General features: G+C 43.8%; 1 pseudogene; it reads left to right on the plus strand.

Annotated features, from left to right (window-relative positions):
• Positions 1–482: 482 nt before the first annotated feature.
• LOC127677353 (mRNA turnover protein 4 homolog) lies at positions 483–1,207 on the plus strand (annotated as a pseudogene).
• The last annotated feature ends 20,691 nt before the right edge of the window (positions 1,208–21,898 follow it).

Raw genomic sequence — 21,898 nt, forward strand, 5'->3', positions numbered from 1 at the left:
TCTTCTAAAACCAGCTATCAGAAAGGACGTAGGGTTATGGTTTCTGCCTTAATCTGATTTTGTGTGTGTGTGTGTGTGTGTGAGAGAGAGAGAGAGAGAGAGAGAGAGAGAGAGAGAGAGAGACAGAGACAGAGAGAGACAGAGAGACAGAGAGAGAGAGACAGAGAGAGAGAGAAAGTCGTTTTGGTCACTGTCTATTTTTCTAGACATTGAAGGGAGGGTTTTATCTAGACTCAAGGAAGAAGACATTTGAGGAAACATTTCTAGCTGAGTAATGGGATTGCACGCTTTGTGAGTAAGTAGGAGAGGGGCTCCAGGGTCATAAAGGAATGATAAGGAGACAGAAATGTGAACTCTGATTAGATCAGTACCCATGGTTCCGTGCTATTGGAATGTCATACCTTACTTCAGAAGTATATATAATTGCTATGTGCTAATTAAAAATGTCTCAGAGGTCCTGACAGGCCGCCCGGTCTGCTGCGATGCCCAAATCCAAGCGAGCCAAGAAATTTCCTTGACAAAAACTGCCAAGAAAGGCTTGGAACTGAAGCAGAACCTGATAGAAGAGCTTCGGAAATGGGAAATATGTGGATACCTACGAGTACCTCTTCATCTTCTCTGTGGCCAACATGAGGAGCAGCAAGCTGAAGGAAATCCGGAATGCCTAGAAACACAGCCGGATGTTCTTTGGCAAAAACAAGGTGATGATGGTGGCCTTGGGTCTAAGCCCATCTGACGAAGATAACGACAACCGACATCAGGTCAGCAAGAGGCTGAGAGGTGAAGTTGGGCTCCTTTTGACCAACTCCTGAAGAAGGAGGTGAATGAGTGGTTCACAAAGTATTCAAAATCGGATTTCGCTCCAGCGGGGAACAAAGCAACTTTGATTGTGAGCCTGGATCCAGGACCCCTGAAGCAGTGCTCTCATTCCACGGAGCCACAGCTGAGGCAGCTGGGGCTGCCCACTGCCCTCCGGAAAGGTGCAGTGACCCTGCTGTCTGACTGGGAAGTGGGCAAAGAGGGTGATGTGCTGACCCCAGAGCAGGCCCGTGTCCTGAAGCTGTTTGGGTATGAGATGGCTAAATTCAAAGTGACCATCAAATACATGTAGGATGCCTAGTCGGGAGGATTCCAGCAAATGGATGATGACCTGCCCGAGAGTGCGCCTGAGTCTGAGGGAGAATCTGACGAGGAGGATGACAGCTGACTCTAAGAGCCAGGATTAAGGCCTTCCAGCAAGTTCTTCATCTCCGCTGGACACCCTCCCCCCTGCCCCCCAGGACACTGTCACCACTCTGGAGGAAACAGCTATTTATTTTGCTATGGATAAAGACAAGGGAGGGTGCTAGGGAATGACTCTGTTTCTAGAAAGAATAAAATTGTGTCTGCAGGTGTTCCCTGTAGACAGCAGGGGAAGAAATGTCTCGGAGATTTAAGGAGATGGAAATGGGAACCACCCTGATCGATCGTCATACAGCATGTCAAAGTACTACTCAGGAAAAGATGAAAGCACGCCACTAAGGTAATGATGGTGAACGTGAGATAAAATAAGCTAGTTTTGTTCTTCTTTAAGCTGAATATCGAGAACAAAGTGGAGGTTAGTGCCTCGTGGACACCAGGGGCACTCAAGCGGCCTCTGGTTGCGCGGCTGTGACTTTAAAGGTGACCTGTTCATCTTTGAAAGGACGTCTAGCGTTTGGGAACACTCCCACACACCAGATCCTCTTTCTCCAGTGTCAGAGTTCAGACTCTCAGACTTGCCACCAGATAAAATGCGGGCACTGGGCCCACGCTGTCTGGGAGAAGCAAAGAGATGTTGCTCGGTTCTACGGGGGCTTTCATTTTGCCCACGAGCTGTGGTATATTAAACTCTCAGTCTTGGCCGTGGCAGGGAAGTTCCCCACTGGCTCCCAGTGGCATAGCGTGGGCACCAGAGCAAGGCTGTTGCCAAGTTCCCTGTGGCCATCAGTGGGAATGCAGCAACGCTGGCTTTGCTGTTTATCAGGCCGCGTCTGTTGTGAGTTTGGTGGTGTATTTTGGAAACAGCTTGAAGCTAGGTTTGCTGATCTTTCCAGCAATCCTGAGAATTTTGAATATGATTTGAATAAAGACCTTTTCCCATCTTTAAGCAGCCATCATCTGTTTTGTACTACAACTAAGAACCCTGCCCTACATTCCTTGTGTGGGCAGGGTAAGCAGAGGCCTCCCAGATGACCTTTATAAGTAGATGCTTTTGTCTTCGGGATCCTTCGGTCTTCCTTGTCCACTGAGAGTCATTTAAGTGACCTGGGGTGGGGCTGACTCCTTTGATTCAAGTTACTACTGTGGTATTAGGCAATAAATAAATAAACACATACATACATACATACATACATACATACATACATACATACATATCTCATGAATGGTTGTACAAGTCTGTTAAGGCCCCTGTAACAAAATGTCTCAGACTGATGGCTTAATCAACAGAAACGTTTTTACCCACAGTTTGGGGACTGAGTTTAAGCTAGACTGTCAGCTGGTTTGATTTCTCCCGAAAGCTCTCCCCGCTGGTTTTAGGTGACTCTGAGTCTCTGGCAACCCTATTTTCAGGTAGCTTCTGGTGTTTCTTAGCAATGGTGGAACTCTGCTTTCAAGTTACAGGATATAAAGGGATTGGGAAGCACCTTAAGATAATTCTTTTACAGCTACAAGGAACACATGCCGTTAATCCTAGAATTTGCGAGGCAGAGGCAATTGGATCTCTGTGAGTTCCAGGCCTGCCAGGGCTCCCCAGTGACAGCTTGTCTCAAGAAGCGAAACAAACAAACGAACCTTATTTTAACTAACGAGCTCTGGGAGAACCCCATTTTCAAATGTAGTCACAGTCTGAGGCTCTAGGGGGCTAAGGCTGCAATGTACGAGTTTATTTTGTGGAGAAACAATTTAGTCTCTGCTATGGCTATTCTTGGATGTCAGAAACATGAATGGACATTTCTGTATCTTTCCACAATGTCAGAATTTATTGGTTAATAATAAATGCTGAAGGTTTGTGTGTTTCATGGGCAATTTCTGTGGTAGTCTCAAATTCTCTTAGTAACCAACCATTGGCAAGCATGGATTCTTTTATTCTTAGTTAGTAATAAGTAACTCAGATCACACGTTAGTTATATCTACATGCGACTGCATACGTGAAGGATACAAATAGTTTCAAATGGGTTAGTGGTCAAGGAGTCTCAAGACTTCAAGGAGGCCTAATGGAAACAGGAGCAGAGAGCAGGAAAAGGTTAAGGGAGCACCATTGCAGGTCCGATGGGGCAATGCAGGAGCAGAGATTAGGAAAAGGTTAAGGGAGCACCATTGCAGGTCCGATGGGGCAATGCAGGAGCAGAGATTAGGAAAAGGTTAAGGGAGCACCATGCAGGTCCGATGGGGCGATGCAGGGACTTCTGCTACAGCATATCCTTGTTATTCTTTGGGTAAGTTCTTGCCTTTAGCATAATAAGATATTTTAAATATCATGGGATGGCTCAGTGGTTAAGAGGACTGACTGCTCTTCCAAAGGTCCTGACTTCAATTCCCAGGAAGCACATGGTAGCTCACAACCATCTATAATAGGATCTGATGACCTCTTCTGGTGTGTCTGAAGACAGCTACAGTATACTCATATACATACAATAAATCTTTTTTTTTTTTAAAGAAGATATTTTAAGCTCTTTGTTTTCTCCTCTAAATCTGGTGTGACCATGTTTTCAAACAAGTATTTTTGAATAAAAACGTTGACGTATATCTTGAAGTTAATGTAAGAAAAGTTTCATTTACCTAGTAGCTTTGACTTTGTAAAACTATTTTGGGGGCGGGTAGAGGGGCAGGTGGGCGGGTCACTGCATGATTGAGCTGCAAGTACCTTGCAAACATAAGGCATCTGAAGGAAGGGCTGTGTGTGTACACAGCACATTGAAAATAAGTTCCATGACATACAACCACTCATTATTTCCTTAGAAACTTCGAGAACAGTTGGAGGAACCTCTCAAAGCTGTTTGCCCAGGATTATAAGTACTTAATAAATTGCCACTTGTTGGGGAAAATATTAAAAAAGTTGAACCATCTCATTTCCACTCTTGTGTCTCTGCCCCAGTCCTGGCTGGCCGTGCACTGGCAGGCAATGAATGACCTGTTATTATCTTGTGGAGATTCTGACTCTGAACTCCAGTCTCCACCTAGGTCACTACGTTCCCAGTGGCAGGTCACTACCATGCCAACCCCGTGCTTCAAATCCCCCACAGCCTTTGTGAAGCACCTCAGGCAAACTCACACTTGGCTGCCATAGCTTTCTCTCTTGAACCCAGACAAGCCGCAGTATGAAGGAAAACACCACACAAACTTAGTTCAGAAACAATAGTAACTCAATCTCTGGGCACAACAACTAAAACCTAATCGTGTAAGCCTTATTAAAATCTGATTCCTCTGGTGGCGAATCCTTGTGGATCTGCCATGATACCAGGAAACTCTAGCAGCTATATCTTACCTCTCTGTTTTCCCAGTTCCAAAGGGACCTCACTCTCTTCTGCTTCCTCTCTACTTCTGTCCAACTGGAAGTCCTGCCTACTTGCCCAGTGATTGGCTCCTTTATTCATTAGGGGATTGGTTCACAAGAACAGCCCCAGGCCCATCCACAACAGCCATTGGCTTAGCATTCAGCCCAACAGGGACAAAAGCAACAAACAAGAAAGTACTGGAGAGGCCAAACAATCCCCATCCTGACCGCCATATAGTTATAAATATATATTTGCTGGGGCTTAAGATAGGTGTGTGCCTTTTTAGTGCAAGAAGCACTTTGGAGGTCTGTCTGCATGCCTTTTGATGTGGGAGGCATCTGTATTTCAGAGATACACTTGGCTATCTTGAGTCATAGGGAAGAAGCAAGGACAGGTGAGAAAGGACGGCTGGAGTCTTAAGAGACCCAAGATTCAGAGGAGAGAAGGAAGTGCGGTAGGGAGCTTCATTTCTATCTGGTTTTTAAACTCAGCACTATGGAAACAAAGACAGAAGGAGCACTTCAAGTTATGACTCCAGCTTAATCTGCATGGTGAACTCCATGCTGGTTGGGAACACATAATGAGACACCTCCCTTTGCTCGGTCTCCCCTCTCCCAATATTGGATTGACCCACTGAGCAGGAAAAAAAAAGCTTGAACTTGGAAGTCTAGCCAGGACTTTAGCTCTAAGAAGGCACTTTGCAGTTCCAAAGTTTATACTGGTGGGAAAAGAGCCCTAGGAAACAAATAATACCAATATAATTAAAAAGTAATTTGTCACTTAAAGTTGTGTCATGTTCATCCCAAAAATAATTTAAATAATGAGTAGCTAGCTTTAAAAGTCGTTAGAACATTAAAATGTGTATGACTGTATTTAGCAAGATTCTGTGTAGCTGAGAGATAAAAGACAAGCTAGCACAAAGCACACCATTAATTTTAAATGGCAAAGAGGAAAACAATGAGGGTATCAAACCAGACTAAGGAACATTCCGTTTAATGATAGAGAGAAAGAGAAAAAAAATACTTTTCATGCTCTGTCAGTTGATTATGCCTTTCAGTTAATATTAATAATGCGGAGGGAATGTTTTGACAAGACAAATGCTATAAAGGCAGCTGTAGAATAGTAAAAATAGCTCTGATGGTCCATACAGAATGACAGGCATATGTGCTCCAGCTCTGTCCTCTTCTTAGCTGTGAGGCTCAAATGTGACGATGTTGGTGAAGGGAAAGGTCTAACACAAAAGGAGGATGTTGCTACTAAAGGCTTCCCAGAAATGTGTTAGAGTGGGAAGTGTTGGAGGCAGTACCACTCAAGGATCGGAGAAAAACAGAGAGCCCACTCTGAAATTGCAGGTATCCTTTGGGTAGAGCTGCGAAATTACACTGCAGTAGATGGGCGTAAGGACCACACCTCTCAGTATGCATACACCATGTTGTCTTTTCCCACACTGCAATGGGGTAGACTCTGTGGCTGTGGTGTGTTGCATGTATTTGGACCACAGGAAGTGGCATTATTAGGAGGTATGGCCTTGTTGAAATAGGTGTGGAGGAACTATGTCACTGGGTAGGAAGGCTCTGAGGTTTCTTAGTGCTCGAACTCTGCTCAGTGGGGAAGAGTCAGTCTCTTTCTGGCTGTCCTCATATCACAATGTAGAATTCCCAGTTCCTTCTCTCATAGTTCAGGCACTATGCCTGGTTGGACACTGCCATATTTCCTGCCAAGATGATAATGGACTGACCCTCTGAAACTATAAGCCAACCCCAATTAAATGTCATCCTTTATAAAAGTTGCTTAGGTCATGTTGTCTCTTCACAGCAATGGAAACTCTAAGACAGTGGCTAATGGCACAAGGTAGGAGTAACAATCAGTAGCATATTGCCACTGAGATTAATTTAAAAGGACACTGGCTTTTTTTGGACCTCTTCCACTGTGCATGCCTCTCTCCCCCCATCTGTGTTTCATTGTTTACTTATCAGGAAGTCTTCTGATGTGCTGTGGACTGTCCTATACAGAATCTTACAAGGTAGAGAACTGAAGCCACTCATGACACTTGTGTGAACTTGGAATTATCTCCACCTGTTCACTCAAGCTTTCAGCTGCCCTCTGCCACAACTACTTGGAGCACTGTAGAGACAGACCCTGACTGACAACCCCTTAACCAAGCTATGCTTGAAGTCTTGACCAAAGAAAGTGTGTAGATGAATAGGTGTTCTTCAATTAAACAGAGTTGCTCAAAGACTTGTATCTTTGATGCTGATTAGTGTTCTCTTAATGTGAATAAGCTCAAATACAGGTACCACAACTTCCTTTTCTTGGCGTTGATTGTATTGGGCCCCAAGAAAATTTCAATTAATGATACTCTGTTATGCTTGCAGATAGGAACCTAGCATAACTGTTGTCTCAGAGGCTCTGCACAGAAGCCAATGAAAAGAGATGCAGAGATTCACACCCGAACAATAGATGAGCTCAGGGAGACTTACAGATGAGCTGAGAGAAAGAGTGAGGAACCCAAAGAAGACAGTGACTCCACAAGAAGGCCAACAGAGCCAACTCACCTGGACCCTTGGGGACTCCCAGAGACTGAATCACCAACCAAAGAGTGAGCACAGGCTGGGTCTAGGCTCCAAATGTAGCAGGTGTTAGGATTCTGTCTAAGCTCCACCCTATAGTTACCTGGAGACCTGGCCCACTATAAAAAGGGCTGCTCAGCCCCCCTCTCTCTTATCTCTCTCTTACTCTCTCTTATCTCTCACTCTCAGCTTCTCTCTTGCCCCTCTTGGGATCCCCTCCCCTCCCCCTCTCTCCATGTGTTCATGGCCGGCCTCTGCCTCTCTACTCTCTCCCTCTCTCTGTCTTTCTCTGTCTCCACTATCCCCCTCAACTCCCATCCCATGCCCTGAATAAACTCTATTCTAAACTATGTCGGTGTGTGTCTGGTCCCTCAGAGGAAGGGATGCCTGGGCATGGGCCCGCTGGGGCACCTCCTTCCCCCACACCGATGTATACCACATTCTCTAAACCTCTTTCTCTTTTTATGATCACACCAGCAGGTCCATACATGTAGCAGATGAGCAGCTTACTCTTCATGCAGAGCCCCCCAAACAACTGGAGCAGGGGCTGCCCCTGAGCCTATTGCCTACCTGCCTGCCTGTGGAGCCTGAGCCTCTAAATGGATAACCTTGTCTAACCTCAGCGGGAGAGGATGTGCCTAGTCCCACAGCAACTTGATGTGTAGAGGAGCGGTCCAGAGGCTGGGGGAAGTGGACTGTGTGGAAGGGTTGACACCCAGAAGGGAGCTTCCCCTTTTAAGGGGAAAAGGAGGAGGATTTGCATGAGGGGCTACTGGGAAAAGAGGAAGGGCTGATATTGGGTTGTAATGTGAATACATATTTTTTTTTTTAAAAAAAAGAGCATGCATTGTTCTTTCATGAGACCCTCATTCAGTTTCTAGTGTCCTTATCAATAGTTCACAACTACCTGCAACTCTACCTCCGGCATACTTGACCCCTTTGGCCTCAAAAAGGCCTTGTTTTGGCAACAATGAGAAACCAGGTGGATGCTGCTAAGATGGTAGAGTGTCTGCCTAGCATGTATGAAGGCCCCATCCTCAACACTGCATAAATAAAGTCTGCTAGTGAGAAGACTAGGCAGACTCCATGACAGGCTTCAAATTGTCGTCAAGTACACTAGGCCTAAGGACTTGACAGGTCCAGACAAGGCCAGGCAAGTCAGTTACTAGATAAAAACCCCAGGCTCCAGGCCCCTAGCCCTGTTAATGGTTCTGAAATGCCTAAAGACAGAGTAAGATAAAGCTATCTTTAGAATACCTATCCCAGAATTCCCCTAATATGCTTTAAATCGGGGCTGCAAGCTCAGTTAGTTGTCTCTCCATCTTGGTAATGGGAGACTCCAACATGTTGGACTTCTGCAGAATAAAACCCTTTTGCATTTACATTGAGTCGGGTTATCATTCTTCGGCAGATCATAGTCCCTTACATTAGCACATATATGCAATCCCTGCACTCGGGAGGTGGAGGAAAAAAGTTCAAGAGTTAAGGTCATCCTTAGTTATACAGCAAGTTGGACTCCATGAGATCCTATCTCAAAAGAGAGAAAAAAATAGGAGGACTGGTGATACAGGTCCTAGGAAAATAAGCTCGCTGTGCAAGGGCGGTGACCACCACGTAAGGATGGAAGAATAGAACCAACTTCACAAAGATGTCCTCTGAGCCTCCACATGTATGACATGGCACAAATGTGCTTGCATGTGCATACACACACACACACACACGCACACGCACACACACACACACACACACACACACACACACGAAACCTGTAAGAGCATAAAAATAAATACTTTGAGGCTTTTTTTTTAACTCAGTAATCCCATGGTCTGACTTTTCTCTGGTAGACTGGGAGAGTCCGCACAGAACTGTGATGGGACACACAACTCACTTGGTTAACTCCTGAATTCAGCTGAGCGTGTGATTCTCCAGTTGTGTAATTGGAGCTGCTGGTCCGAGTAGGGTCTGCCCAAGAGTGATCATCTTCCTACTCCACCAGCGCACAGTGAATGTTGCTGTGTGAACAAGAGTCAGAATGACAAGGCCATGGATGGGCGGGGTGGGAAGGGCTGTGGGAAGGACAGGGCAGCCATCCTGTTCTCCCTCTCACAAAAGGGAGGAAATGAAATGTCCAGAGCATAGAACTCAAGCAAAGAACAGCTCAGAGGGTGAGCCAGAAGATCTTAATGAAGTTGTTTTATTTTTTTCTAGAAAATAATGACTTTCATTTATTAAGGTATGATCTAATCTTTCAGTAGCTTCATGATTCAGAGGGCAGACTATGCAACTGGATGGGTGTGAATTCAATTCCAGCCACTACTCCTTACACTTCTACCAGTGTGAGGCTCTTCTCCCATGCCATCTCTGTGAACTTAACGTTACAGACAACAGCTCTAGGTACTGTTTAAACAGCCTATATACTTTAAAAAGGGTCAAATCTTTCTAGCGTATTTGCCTACAGACTGTGTTTGTGTGTATGTTATGCTTTTTAATCCACAGAACAAGGCGTGTTGTCAGTGACTCTGTGGTATATCAAGTGACAGGATATGCTTAGAGAACTCGTATAACCTGTCTATAAGCAGCCAGAGTCTGGGAAGCTGCTTTACAGGGAGTCCTCTTTCTATCAAACCACACCGTTCCTTTCAGAGACCTCAAATATGAAAGTTGAATTACACCAAGGGCTTCACTTCCTCTTTGGATTAAAGAGAAAATAGGTCATGACGTGTGGTTGTTGTGTTGCACCCCTTCATGATGTGTATTTGAGCCTTCAAAAGCTGTTCCAGGGAAAGGCAGAGAACGGGCAGATGGACGAACCAGTGCCTTAGCCAGTCTGTGTATGCTACATCTTGACACTGGGAAACGTATCCTTGCTCGGAGCTTCTGTTTCTGCAGCTTTTGAACAGAGCTAACAACACCGATGTTCAGATTAAAGAACTTACTTTGCCTAAAGCCACAAGTCGAACACACAGAGTGCTTACTATGGACCGGATGGTGTTCTTGGCACTTTCCATAGAATACCCCACTTACTGCAACATCTTCCTGAGGTAAGCTTTGTTATCATTTCTGTCTTGCAGATGATGAAACAGAAGCAAAAGTAGCTTACTCAAGTACAGTGTCCCATACTGCTTGGGCCCTAGAACTTTGATGACAAATTGAAGGGAAGACAGATGCAGAATAGAACATCTGGAGTCAGGTAGGGTGTGCACAGTCTGATGGAACGACACCTGCTGCCATCCCAGCCAGGGACCTCAGAAGGAAGTCTCCGTAGGCAAGCAGCGCATCTGGGAGGAGCAGGAAGCTGTTGTTACTAGTGTTTGTACAAACTGGTCAAGCCTCAGTAAGCACTCATACTTGGACAGAGGAGGGCTTTGTCTGTCTGTCTTTCTCTCCCCCTCATTTCTTTTTTCATTCATTTATTTCATGTATATAGGTACACTGTTGCTGTCTTCAGACACACCAGAAGAGAGCACCGCATCAGATCCCCATTACAGATGTTTGTGAACCACGATGTGGTTGCTCGGAATTGAACTCAGGACCTCTAGAAGAGCAGTCGGTGCTCTTAACCTCCGAACCATCTCTCCAGCCCAGGCTTTGTCTTTCTGAACCTGACCCATCCAAGAATTGGGTTTGCCAGTTAATCCATGAGTCCAAGGCCCGTTTCAGTAATACACATTCACTCAGGACTACTCACTCTACCTCAGCCTACGGCTGAAGGTCATCGCGTTTAAAGCGAGCTCATTCGGCTTTGGAGTTGACTGCCCGTCCGGCATTCAGCAGGGTACATGGCAGCACTCAAGCGTCGTGTGCATCAACTGTACCGCAGATGGTCTTAGGTTTGCAATGGTTTAACGTACAGTTCTTCATTTTACAGCGGCAGGGCAAAAGCAATGTGCACGCAATGGAAATCCTGCTTTGAATTCTGACCTTTTCCCAGGCTTGCAGTATCTGGAATCTTAATACTCAGCGGTCCACGTGATCTGAGGATAACATGAAGTTCTGCCGTGCACCGAACTGCTCAGTTGTGCCGTTTAGTGCATTAGATGCATTAAAAGCAGTTTTGATTTATAGCACTTTCCCCTCTCAGGACGTAAGGCTACGGAAGCTAGGGGGAGCGTCTGTATATGCTGTCAGCATTCTCTCAGTGGCCTTCCTTCCTTCCTTAAAATACATAAGGCACCTTGCTATGCAGGTGTGAGTGAGGCTCTTCAGTTCCAATTTGTGAGGAGCATATGTTCACAAGCCACACTCCATGTGTCCCTCAATGTGCTTCCGTGTGTACCTATGCGCGCTTACAGTGCATGCCAGGAGTCTGCCATTACCTGAGAGAATGATATAAGGAACAGATTTATGCTAAATGGAAAGCAAAAGTGAAAGGATTTGGGGAAAAATTCTACTTAAAAATAATACTTTTTAGAACTGGCGATATGCATCAGTGCGTCCTCAGAGTTCAGGTGCCAGCCCTGTCGTCATGGAGACAGATCGATCTTAACCGCCTTGTATCTCCAGCTCTAAGGGATCCAATGCCCTCTTCTGGATTCTGGGGGCATCTGCATGGACATGCACGCCCACACCTAAGGAAAATATGATGCAATCCTCACAAGGTTTTTTTTTCTTTCTTTTTCTTTTTTTTTTTTTTTTGCCTGTTTGATGTCTGCCTTTCCATTTTGAAAAGCTTTCTTGTGTTCTACACTGTTCTGGAAAAGCTGTGGTATTCCAAAAGGAGCAATGTTTTATATATATATATATATATATATATATATATATATATATATCATAAACTTTTTGAAATAGAGTCATCTGAATGTCATTTCCCCCCATTAGGATCCTATTAGTCATGAGTTTTCGTGTGAGCAGTGGTATGGCTCTCAGACATACCATAAATTAGACATGCATAGCAAGTGGATAAAGTCAGTGTCTGTCAATTTCATCTGCACATAAACAGAGACTGAGTCAGAACCAGCACATAGTAAACACTCTAATGATTTTATATATGTACATATATATATATAATCATTATATATATGCTTTAAATTATTATTATCATAAAGTCAGCATGCAAACTAAGGTATATTAAGGTTAAAATAAAAGTCAAGCATATATATTTTATATGCAGGTGTTCACAATCCAGAAGCATTAGCAATGTGTTAATCACTTTCTGTTACTATAAGAAAATACTTAGAAAAATTATCTTAAAGATTTCAAACCATGTTTGGATCACTGCGTTGACGTAGGGTGAAGGTAAAATATCACAACAGGGAAGGCCTGGCATAGCACAGCTGCCAATTTCACAGTGGTCAGAAAGCAGAGAGACAAAGGAAGGGGCTGGAGTAAATCATCTCCTTTAGGAACACACACACAACACAGACAGAGAGACAGAGAGACAGACAGACAGACAGACAGACAGACACACACACACACACACACACACACACACACACGCTGACCTCACTACACCCATCCACTAAAAGCTCCATTACCCCTGAATAGAGCCATGGGCAGGTGACCAACCTTTCAGCACACTGACCTTTGGAGGACCTTTAAGATCCAAACCATAACAAGGAACTTTGGGTAACATAGCAGGAATGTAAATTTCCAGTACCCAACTCAGACATGTGAACTATGACACTGAGCTGGCAGCTAGCAATCAATATTGAAAGCTTCTTACCTAAAGGAATGTGCACTGAAATTGGAGACACCCTGCTGTAACCTACGCTGAAGCGTCTCTGCTGCACACATGGTCCTTAATTAGCTCATAGGAACCAAGTCTGCATTCATCATTCCTTAAACAGGAGCAGTGATGCATTCTCTTGAAACGTTCAAAATATTCCTATTTTGAGTTTGCAGTAGAAAAACTCATAAAGCAAGGCTAGGTTTCTGGACATTTATGAAACTATAGATTCAGAATGTCCATGGGAAGTTGGATATCTAACAGCTTTGGAGTTTCCGTGAAATGTTGACTGGAGGAACATAAGATGGCCCAGGATCAACAATACCAGGAAGAGTTTCTGCCCTCGTAGAACTTGATAGGCTTGTTCCAAAGCACTCTTTGACTGATAATTGTATTTCCCAAATAAAGTTCACTTCTTATTTAGAACTTCTGACTTTTCTGCCTCACTCTTTGTGACCATTCCCAGGTTTTCTGGTTACCATTTTATAATCAAACAAAAAACAAAGACAAACAAACGATCAATCAAACAAAACCCGCCAAGCCAGAACACAGATGGACAAGCATCATTAGGAAACTTCTAAGCACAATTCTCTGCTTGGGCCATATACGAAAAAACCGAGCTGTTTTAGCAATCAAGATACTGACTCCCCATTAAGTATGTTATGGATATGGCAAACCAAACCAAACCAAACCAAACCAAACCAAACCAAACCTAACCAAACCAAACCAAACCAAACCAAACCAAACCAAACCAAACCAAACCAAACCAAACCAAACCAAACCAAACCTAACCAAACCAAACCAAACCTAACCAAACCAAACCAAACCTAACCAAACCAAACCAAACCAAACCAAACCAAACCAAACCAAACCAAACCAAACCAAACCTATTTTAGAGGTGCTAAGAGAGGCAAGAATAAAGGATACACATCCTTTATATACTTTAAATGGCTCACAGAAACAAGCCTTATCTGAGGAAAACCCGAAGCTGTTCAGTAGGCTGATCATCCTAAGCAGCAGCATCGCATTCCTTCAGGATACCTCTCTCTCTCTCTCTCTCTCTCTCTCTCTCTCTCTGTCTGTCTTTCACTATCTCTGTCTCCCTCTCTGTCTCTGTCTCTCTCTCTCTGGAATGACTCAGACTCTGTGTAGGTGGCCCTAGATAAGAGAGATTTTCCCAGTGATTAAAGAAATAAAATGGAGACTGAGGACACACCCTACGGCAAAACTTCTAATGGGAAGGAAAGGGGATGGAGGGGAGGGGTCAGTGCAGATTGTGGGAGACTCAGCCTGTCAGTGACAGGGAAGAATCCAGAAGTTATTGGGTTGTTGGAGCAGTTTGTGGCATTCTGACAAGGACGACAGCATTATTTTGGACATCTCTGTCTATGTAAGATACAGATCAGGGTCCTGATAGTCCTTGGACATATCTCAGCATTGTCTTGTACCTGGTGGGCTGTGTGTGTATGTGTGTGTGTGTGTGTGTATGTGTGTGTGTGTGTGTGTGTGTGAATGTGGGATGTGGGATGTAGTGTGTGTTTGAGTTATGTGGTATGTGTGTATAGTGTATGTATGTGTGTGTGGTATGTGGTGTATAGTGTGTGCATATTTTTGTGTATGTGGTGTGCGTATATGTAGTATATGTATATGTGTGTGTTATGTGGTGTATAGTATGTATATGTTTGTGTGTATGTGGTGTGTATATGTATGTATGTATGTGTGTGTGTGTGATTTGTGGTGGGTAGTGTGTGTATGTGTCTTTTGTGGGGGGTGTGGTATGTGGTGGGTAGTGTGTGTGTGTGTCTGTGTGTGTGTGTGGTATGTGTATGAAATAATTCAAAAAGGGACAGGCACATCCCACACATTATTGATAAGGGGGTGAAGAACTCTTAGTGAATGTTATGGGTCCTGGTGCCCATTGTCTCTATTTCACTTGTAAGTAATCACTCTATTACTAAGCTGTACTGTGTTTGACGGCCAGAGTCAAATAGATTGCATCCCAGCAATGGGCCTACAGATGACCCTGATAGGTTTTTTAAATGTGTGAGCATGAAGAAATGTGAACAGGAAGAAGTGAGTCCAGGCTCTGGAATAAGAACACACCACACTTTCTAGCTGATGATCTAACTAAGATCTCTGGACATGTATGTGGAGACATTTAAGAGATCAACTATAAATAAGCAATGGCTATGGGAAGCCGGAAATGCCCAGGGCTGATAGATAATGAGTGTTGTTATCGGCTGGGAAAGGGGAAAGTGACTACAGGTCTAAGAATTGTACAGCAATCGCAATCCCTTTTCGACTAGGGAAGTAGGGTACTACGGATCGCCTGCGGTGAGGCCTGGGAATTCTTGCTGATGGATGACAAGGTTTGAGTCAGGATAGGAAGAGACAGGGGATGTGAGAAAAGAAAACACTTTCTCTTTCCTCTCGATCTGGATTATGTCTCACTGGTGGAGAGTCAGGAATTCTAATATCACTGACTGCATTGCTCCAAACTCACCCAGACAGAGATGGCTGGTTCACTGTTTAAGATGTGTCTCTATAAGAACATTAAAACAGCTGAAAGTTCATAGTTTCCACTCGGGGTGGCCTGGTTTCACCTGTACCAATACTCCTGTCTTATCTGACCTCTTTAATAACCCCCATGAAACATTTTGGATCACGTTTACAAAAAGAAAATGTTTAACATTCAAAAAATTAACCAGCTCACCTTTAAAAAAAGATGTATTTATTTTTTATTTATATGAGTATACTGCAGCTATCTTCAGACACACACTAGAAGAGTGCATGGTCATGAACCTCCATGGGGTTGCTGGGATTTGAACTCAGGACCTCTGGCAGAACAGTCAGTGCTCTTAACCGCTGAGCCCTCTTCAGCTCACCAGTTTATGTTTTATATTCAGTTTTCAACTGTAATCTTTGAAGTTTGAGTATTTTTCAGGCTTACTTCTCAACGATATCCTTTGAACAATGTAACTTCAAAATCCACAAAAGCAGACCTATGGCTGTTGTTGAGACACTCTTGTGTAGCAGGGCATGGGGGTAAGTGCTTGTGCATTTGAGAGAGAGAAGCAGAAAGATCAGAAGGTCTAGGCCCGTCTCAGCTCAGTGATGAGTTCAAGTCCAACTTGGGCCACAGAGGACCTTGTCTCAAAGGCAGCAGCAACAAAACCAAAAAGACAAGTCGGACCTAGTGTCACAGGCCTGAGATCCTGGCTATTTGAGAGGCTATAGGTGGGAAAATTGGAAGCTGAATTGGCTGGCTTGATTGCTGTGTAAGTTCAAAACCAACCTGGACAAATTGGTTGGACTCTGTCACAAAATAAAATGTATAAAAGGGGGCAAGGGAAAAGGTCAGTGGCAGTGTGCCCATCTCGCACATGTTCCATTATCGCTACTGCTAAAAGAGAAATGAAGTGTCTATCTGGCTCCGCGTCTGTACTGCCCATTTTGCCTCCTTGAGTGGCACTTCTTTTGGCTTTCTGGTGTCAATGTGGCTCCACACGGACTCATCCTGAGGTTTGTTTCTGAAGCTATGCCTCTGTCTGAGAATTCCTTAAGCTCTTAGGCAGCAGCACCGGCAGATGCTTGAGAGAGTGGTTTCTTCTATAAAATCTATGGTTTGTAGGCAGCCAGTTCTTCCAAGTTCAGACCAGAGAAAAATAGAGAAGGATCTCAGATGACCGGGTCCTTAAATAACACTGAGTACTTAAGGCAAGCCTGGGTGCAAGGAATTGGAGATCCAACAGCAACTCCTTGCATGTAAGAGCAAATTTCTTACATGTATGAATTTTAGAAGGTGGATGTCTCTGAGCTTAGGGGGAAAGGGGCTCAAATTAAGATTAGTGAAGATAGGTTCTAGATAAGATATCAAGCAGTTCCACACATCAAATGAGGTACAAGAAGAAAGGAGGAGTGGCCCCTTTTTCTGGAAAGACTCAGAGAAGCAGTATTCGGCAAAACCAGAACGGGGAAGTGGGAAGGGGTGGGTGGGAGGACAGGGGGAGAGAAGGGAGCTTATGGGACTTTCGGGGAGTGGGGGGCTAGAAAAAGGGGAACTCATTTGAAATGTAAATAAAAAATATATCGAATAAAAAAACATGGAAAAAAAAGATATCAAGCAGTGGTTTGGGGAATTAATTTAATTGTTCCACTCCCTAGGGACTGTTACAGGCTAGGAACTTTATGGGAGGCTCTAGATAAGATATAGGATGTGCCCTCCTCTCCTAGGGGCAGCCTCTGTGGTTTAACAGTTCTGATGAGAAAGATATTCTAGGGGATATTTGAAGGCTTCACGCTGAGTGGAGCAGAGCGGCCAAGCGTGCACACTGGCAGACAAAAGCAAATGCACTCCCCCGCTCGGATATTGCCTTTGTTTTCTGGGTGGTTGTCCCTTCTCATGGCATCGAGCGCTACACTGCTTTTCTGGTGTAGTAGCTCTTGACAGCAGCGGTGGGGACAGGACTCCAGTTCCAGGGGGCTTCACCTCACTCCCCCAGGTATGCCAGGTATTTAATCTTAGTACAGTATTAATAAATGAGGTCCTTTCAAGAGGAAATCAGGGGGAGCCTTCCTGTTTGACTGTCCTTCAGTCAGTCTGTTGAGGGTGGGACCTAATGACTCACTCTGATCTTCCTGGTTCCTGAATACATCCATTCTTCAAGTATTGAATAGAGGCACATTGTGTCCTTAGCACTTGACTGATTTTTTTGTCTCACTTAGGTTTACCATTGCTATGAAGTGACAACGCGACCAAAATCAAGTTGAAGAGGAAATGCTTTTCTTTCTTTCTTTCTTTCTTTCTTTCTTTCTTTCTTTCTTTCTTTCTTTCTTTCTTTTTTTCTTTCTTTCTTTCTTTCTTTCTTCCTTTCTTTCTTTCTTTCACTTTTCCACACCACACTTCATCATCAAAGGAAGCCAGGACAGGAATTTGAGCAGGGCAGACACCTGGAGGCCAGAATTGCTGCAGAGGCCTTGAAGGTGTGCAGCTTACAGCCTTGTTCCTCATGACTTGCTCAGTCTGGCTTTCACACAGAGCCTGGATCAGGGTAACTACTCCCCACAATGGGCTGGGCACTACTCCATCAATGGCCAATTAAGAACACGCCCAACACACCTACCTACAGCCCCACCTTATGGATGCATTTTCTGAAGCTGAGGTTCCCTCTTCTTAGATGACTTTAACTTGTGTTAAGTTGACATAAATCTATCCAGGACATTTGTCTAGCCTAATTTCTTCTTTCTCCTCTTTCTGTCTCTCTGTTTTATTATCATAGATTTATGCCTTATATCTTAAGCTTTTCTAAATCGCTTTTTCTCTTGTCATTTTTCAGAATGACACCAATTTAGGTTGTGAACATGGATATTTTCATATTCATATATCAGAATTTTTCACTTTTATTGACTCTGCTTATAAGAAGTTCAGTTACCTTAGTTATATGACACCAATCTCTCAATATACAGTTTGTATTTTAGGAACCACAGCATATAAACTGAATAACTCTACATAGTATAAAATTACTGTTTATACTAGGGATAGATTTATGTCAGCTTTGACCATGAAGTGTGGTGGGGAAAAGTAAGCCAAAAAACAAAAAACAAAACAAAACAAAAAAAAAAGAAAACAAAAAACAAACAAACAAACAAAAAAAAAACAAAAAAAAAAAGAAAAGAAAAAAAAAGCAAAAAGCATAAAGCATTCAGTTGAATACATTTAAACATCAGAGTAGGAATTAAAAGTGTACTGTACCCATAGAATATGCCTTGGACATTTACTGCATGGTGTGAAAGGATAGAAAATAATACAGCCTAACTCTAATGACCCCAAGAAGTCAAAAGTTTAAAATGCTATCTCGCTTTCTTAGAAACTAGGTAAAAGGTCACATTCCAGAGCCCGCCCTTTGTTTAGAGCTAGCAGAAAGGCCTTGAATAGGTGATCCTGGACCCACAAGGTAACTGGAAATGGGCTAAGCTTATCTTGCTTCTGTAAACTGCTTACACCATTACCCCAAAGCAGGAGTTCAAGCAGCTGTAGACATTCAAGAAAATAGGAAACTAATTGGTCCCCTGAGCACAGGCTCTGATAATTTAAACTGATTGGCCTAAAAACTATGGAGTGGTACAAATCGATTGGCTCGCATTTCGCGGGCTCTCCATGCTAAGAAATGATTGGTTTGTGATTCGAGGGCTTTGTCGTAAACTTATAAAAGCTGTTGCAATTTGGCACTCATGGTCCACAGTCCTCTAGCCCTGTGCGGTGTACTGTGGAACCTGGAATTCTGGAATAAAGAAACCCTCATGTTATTGCATCGAGACCATTTTCTCGAGAGTGATTTGGGTATTGCCTTCTGGGGCATGGGGTGCTGGGGCACCCTTGGTTTTTGGGGGTCTTACAAGTGAAAGTAATTTTGCACAATAAAGATAAAGAGAGCTACAATGGTTGACTGCGTTAGCTTTCCACTGATATGGCAAAAATGCCTGAAGTGATTTATAAAGAGGAGAAATGTGTTTTGTTCACGGTTAGGTTACAGAGGTTTCACTCCAAGGTTGCCTGGTCCTGCTACTTTTACACTATAGCACAGCAGAACACATGGCTGAGTGTGGTAAAGGGCAGTCACTTACTTGATGGTGGCAGAAACAAGAAAGCCAAGATTCTAAGAGCTTCTTTGAAGTAAGGCTCCATGACCTACCGTCCTACTTCAAGACCCCACAGCCTAATAGTACCGCCTCAGAGACCTAGACCTCAGCCCCTGGGTTTGTGCAGAACACTCCAGACCAGGTGACAGTACGGGCCATGGGGAAAGTGAAGCTGAACTCCTCAGCATCCATGTAGAAGGTGACTGTGATGAAAGGCATGTGGAAGTGCTAATGTGACCCCCAGCAAAGGAAACCTCACTGTAGCAGAGGCCTCGGTGCTCGACGGGGTAAGTATTAGAAGGCAGTCTAAACTTAGAAGGAGGGGTGACAGCTCATCAAAGAGCAGAAAGAAGCCTACTGTAAGACCCCCAAAAACCGAGGGTGCCCCAGCACCCCATGCCCTGGAAGGCAACACCCAAATCACTCGAGAGAAGCAGTCTCAATGCAATAACATGAGGGTTTCTTTATTCCAGAATTCCAGGTTCCACAGCCGTACACCGCACAGGGCTAGAGGACTGTGATCACGAGTGCCGAATTGCAACAGCTTTTATAAGTTTATGACAAAGTCCGCGAATCACAAACCAATAATTTCTTAGCATGGATAGCCTGAGAAATGCGAGCCAATCGATTTGTACCACTCCATAGTTTTTAGGCCAATCAGTTTAAATTATCAGAACCCTTGCTCAGTGGACCAATTAATTTCCTATTTTCTTGAATGTCTATAGCTGCATGAACTCCTGCATAGGGGTAAGCAGTTTACAGAAGCAAGATAAGCTTAGCCCATTTCCAGTTACCTTGTGGGTCCAGGATCACCTATTCAAGGCCTTTCTGCTAGCTCTAAACAAAGGGCAGGCTCTGGAATGTGACCTTTTACCTAGTTTCTAAGAAAGCGAGATAGCATTTTAAACTTCTGACTTCTTGGGTCATTAGAGTTAGGCTGTATTATTTTCTATCCTTTCATTACTATTTTACAAGTTAAACATCGAGAAGCAGTCAAGGAGAGTTAGGACCTAAAGCAGCCACTCACATCACATCAAGATTAGAAGCAGAGAGATAAATGCACCCGTGATGCCTGCTAACTTGTTCACTACTAGCTTGCCTTCCTTCCTTCCTTCCTTCCTTCCTTCCTTCCTTCCTTCCTTCCTTCCTTCCTTCCTTCCTTCCTTCCTCCCTCCCCCCCTCCCTCCCTCTCCTTTCCTCTGACTATACCTGAACACATGCTTCAGAAGTCCCCCCCACCTCCCAGACAGGATTTCTCTGTGTAGCCCTGGCTGTCTTGGAATTCACTCTGTAGACCAGGCTGGCCTCAAATTCAGAAATCCACCTGCCTCTGCCTCCCAAGTGTTGGGATTAAAGGCGTGTGGCACCACTGCCCGGCTCTCCCTTCCTTCCCTTTTTAAAATGTAAATACAGTTTTGGCATTGGTACCACCCACATCAAGATATGTAGGTCTTCCAACTTCAATGTCCACAGGAAAACTTGATCTAGATAATTCCTCATTGGTACTCTCTATCTAGATGATTCTAGGTTGTGTCAAGTTGACAGTTAAAACTAATCAGAACAACAATATTGGAATAGATAGAAAATTACATTCAGTTACTTAACTGGTATTTATTTTAGCTTTAGTTACTACCAAGAATTGGAAATATAAAGGGAAGAAAACAAAATTTTTAGGGGAAAAATGTGTGTGTGTGTGTGTGTCTGAGCATGAGTAAGGTGTCCCCAAAGGCAAGAAGCATCAGATCCCCTGGAACTGATAGTCTAGGCAGTTCGTAAGGTGCCAGGCATGGCTGCTGGGAACTGAACTCAGGTCCTATATACGATAAATTCATGCTCTTAACTGCTGAGCTATTTCTCTAGCCCTGAAGAAAACAAAAAATTGTAATAGTAGTAAATAAAGTAAAAATTTATCCAGTATTGTTTTTGTTTGAGACAGGATTTCTCTGTATAGCCCTGGTTGACGCGGACTCTCTTTGTAGACCAGGCTAGACCTCCAAATTCACAGAGACCCACCTGCTTCTGCCTCCTGAGTGCTGAGATTAAAAGTACGTGCCACCGTGGCCAACCTAGGGGCTTTTTTATTTTTTAAGATTTTATTTTATGTGAGAACACTGTCATTGTCTTCAGACACACCAGAAGAGGGCATCAGAACCTATTACAGATGGTTGTGAGCCACCATGTGGTTGCTGGGAGTTGAACTCAGGACCCCTGGAAGAACAGTCAGTGCTCTTAACTGCTGAGCCATCTCTCCAGCCCAGGTACTTTTAAGAGCTATGAATAAAACTAAATCTAAAAAAATGGTTTAAAAGACCGGAGCAGGGATCCCTGAGAGCCTAGCTCTAATATGACATTGAATATGGGAATGCATGGAGCTAGAGAAAGAGAACTCCAGCAAAGGAAAAACCAAGCACTCACCATTCTCTTTTAGTATTAATGACTCAGGGAGATGATGCTTTTGGGTAATTCAGGAACCACATATTGAAGTCTTGGACAATGGACTGAAGCAC

This window comes from Apodemus sylvaticus, chromosome 2 (assembly GCF_947179515.1).
Source record: "Apodemus sylvaticus chromosome 2, mApoSyl1.1, whole genome shotgun sequence".
In the NCBI taxonomy this organism is placed as follows: Eukaryota; Metazoa; Chordata; class Mammalia; order Rodentia; family Muridae; genus Apodemus; species Apodemus sylvaticus.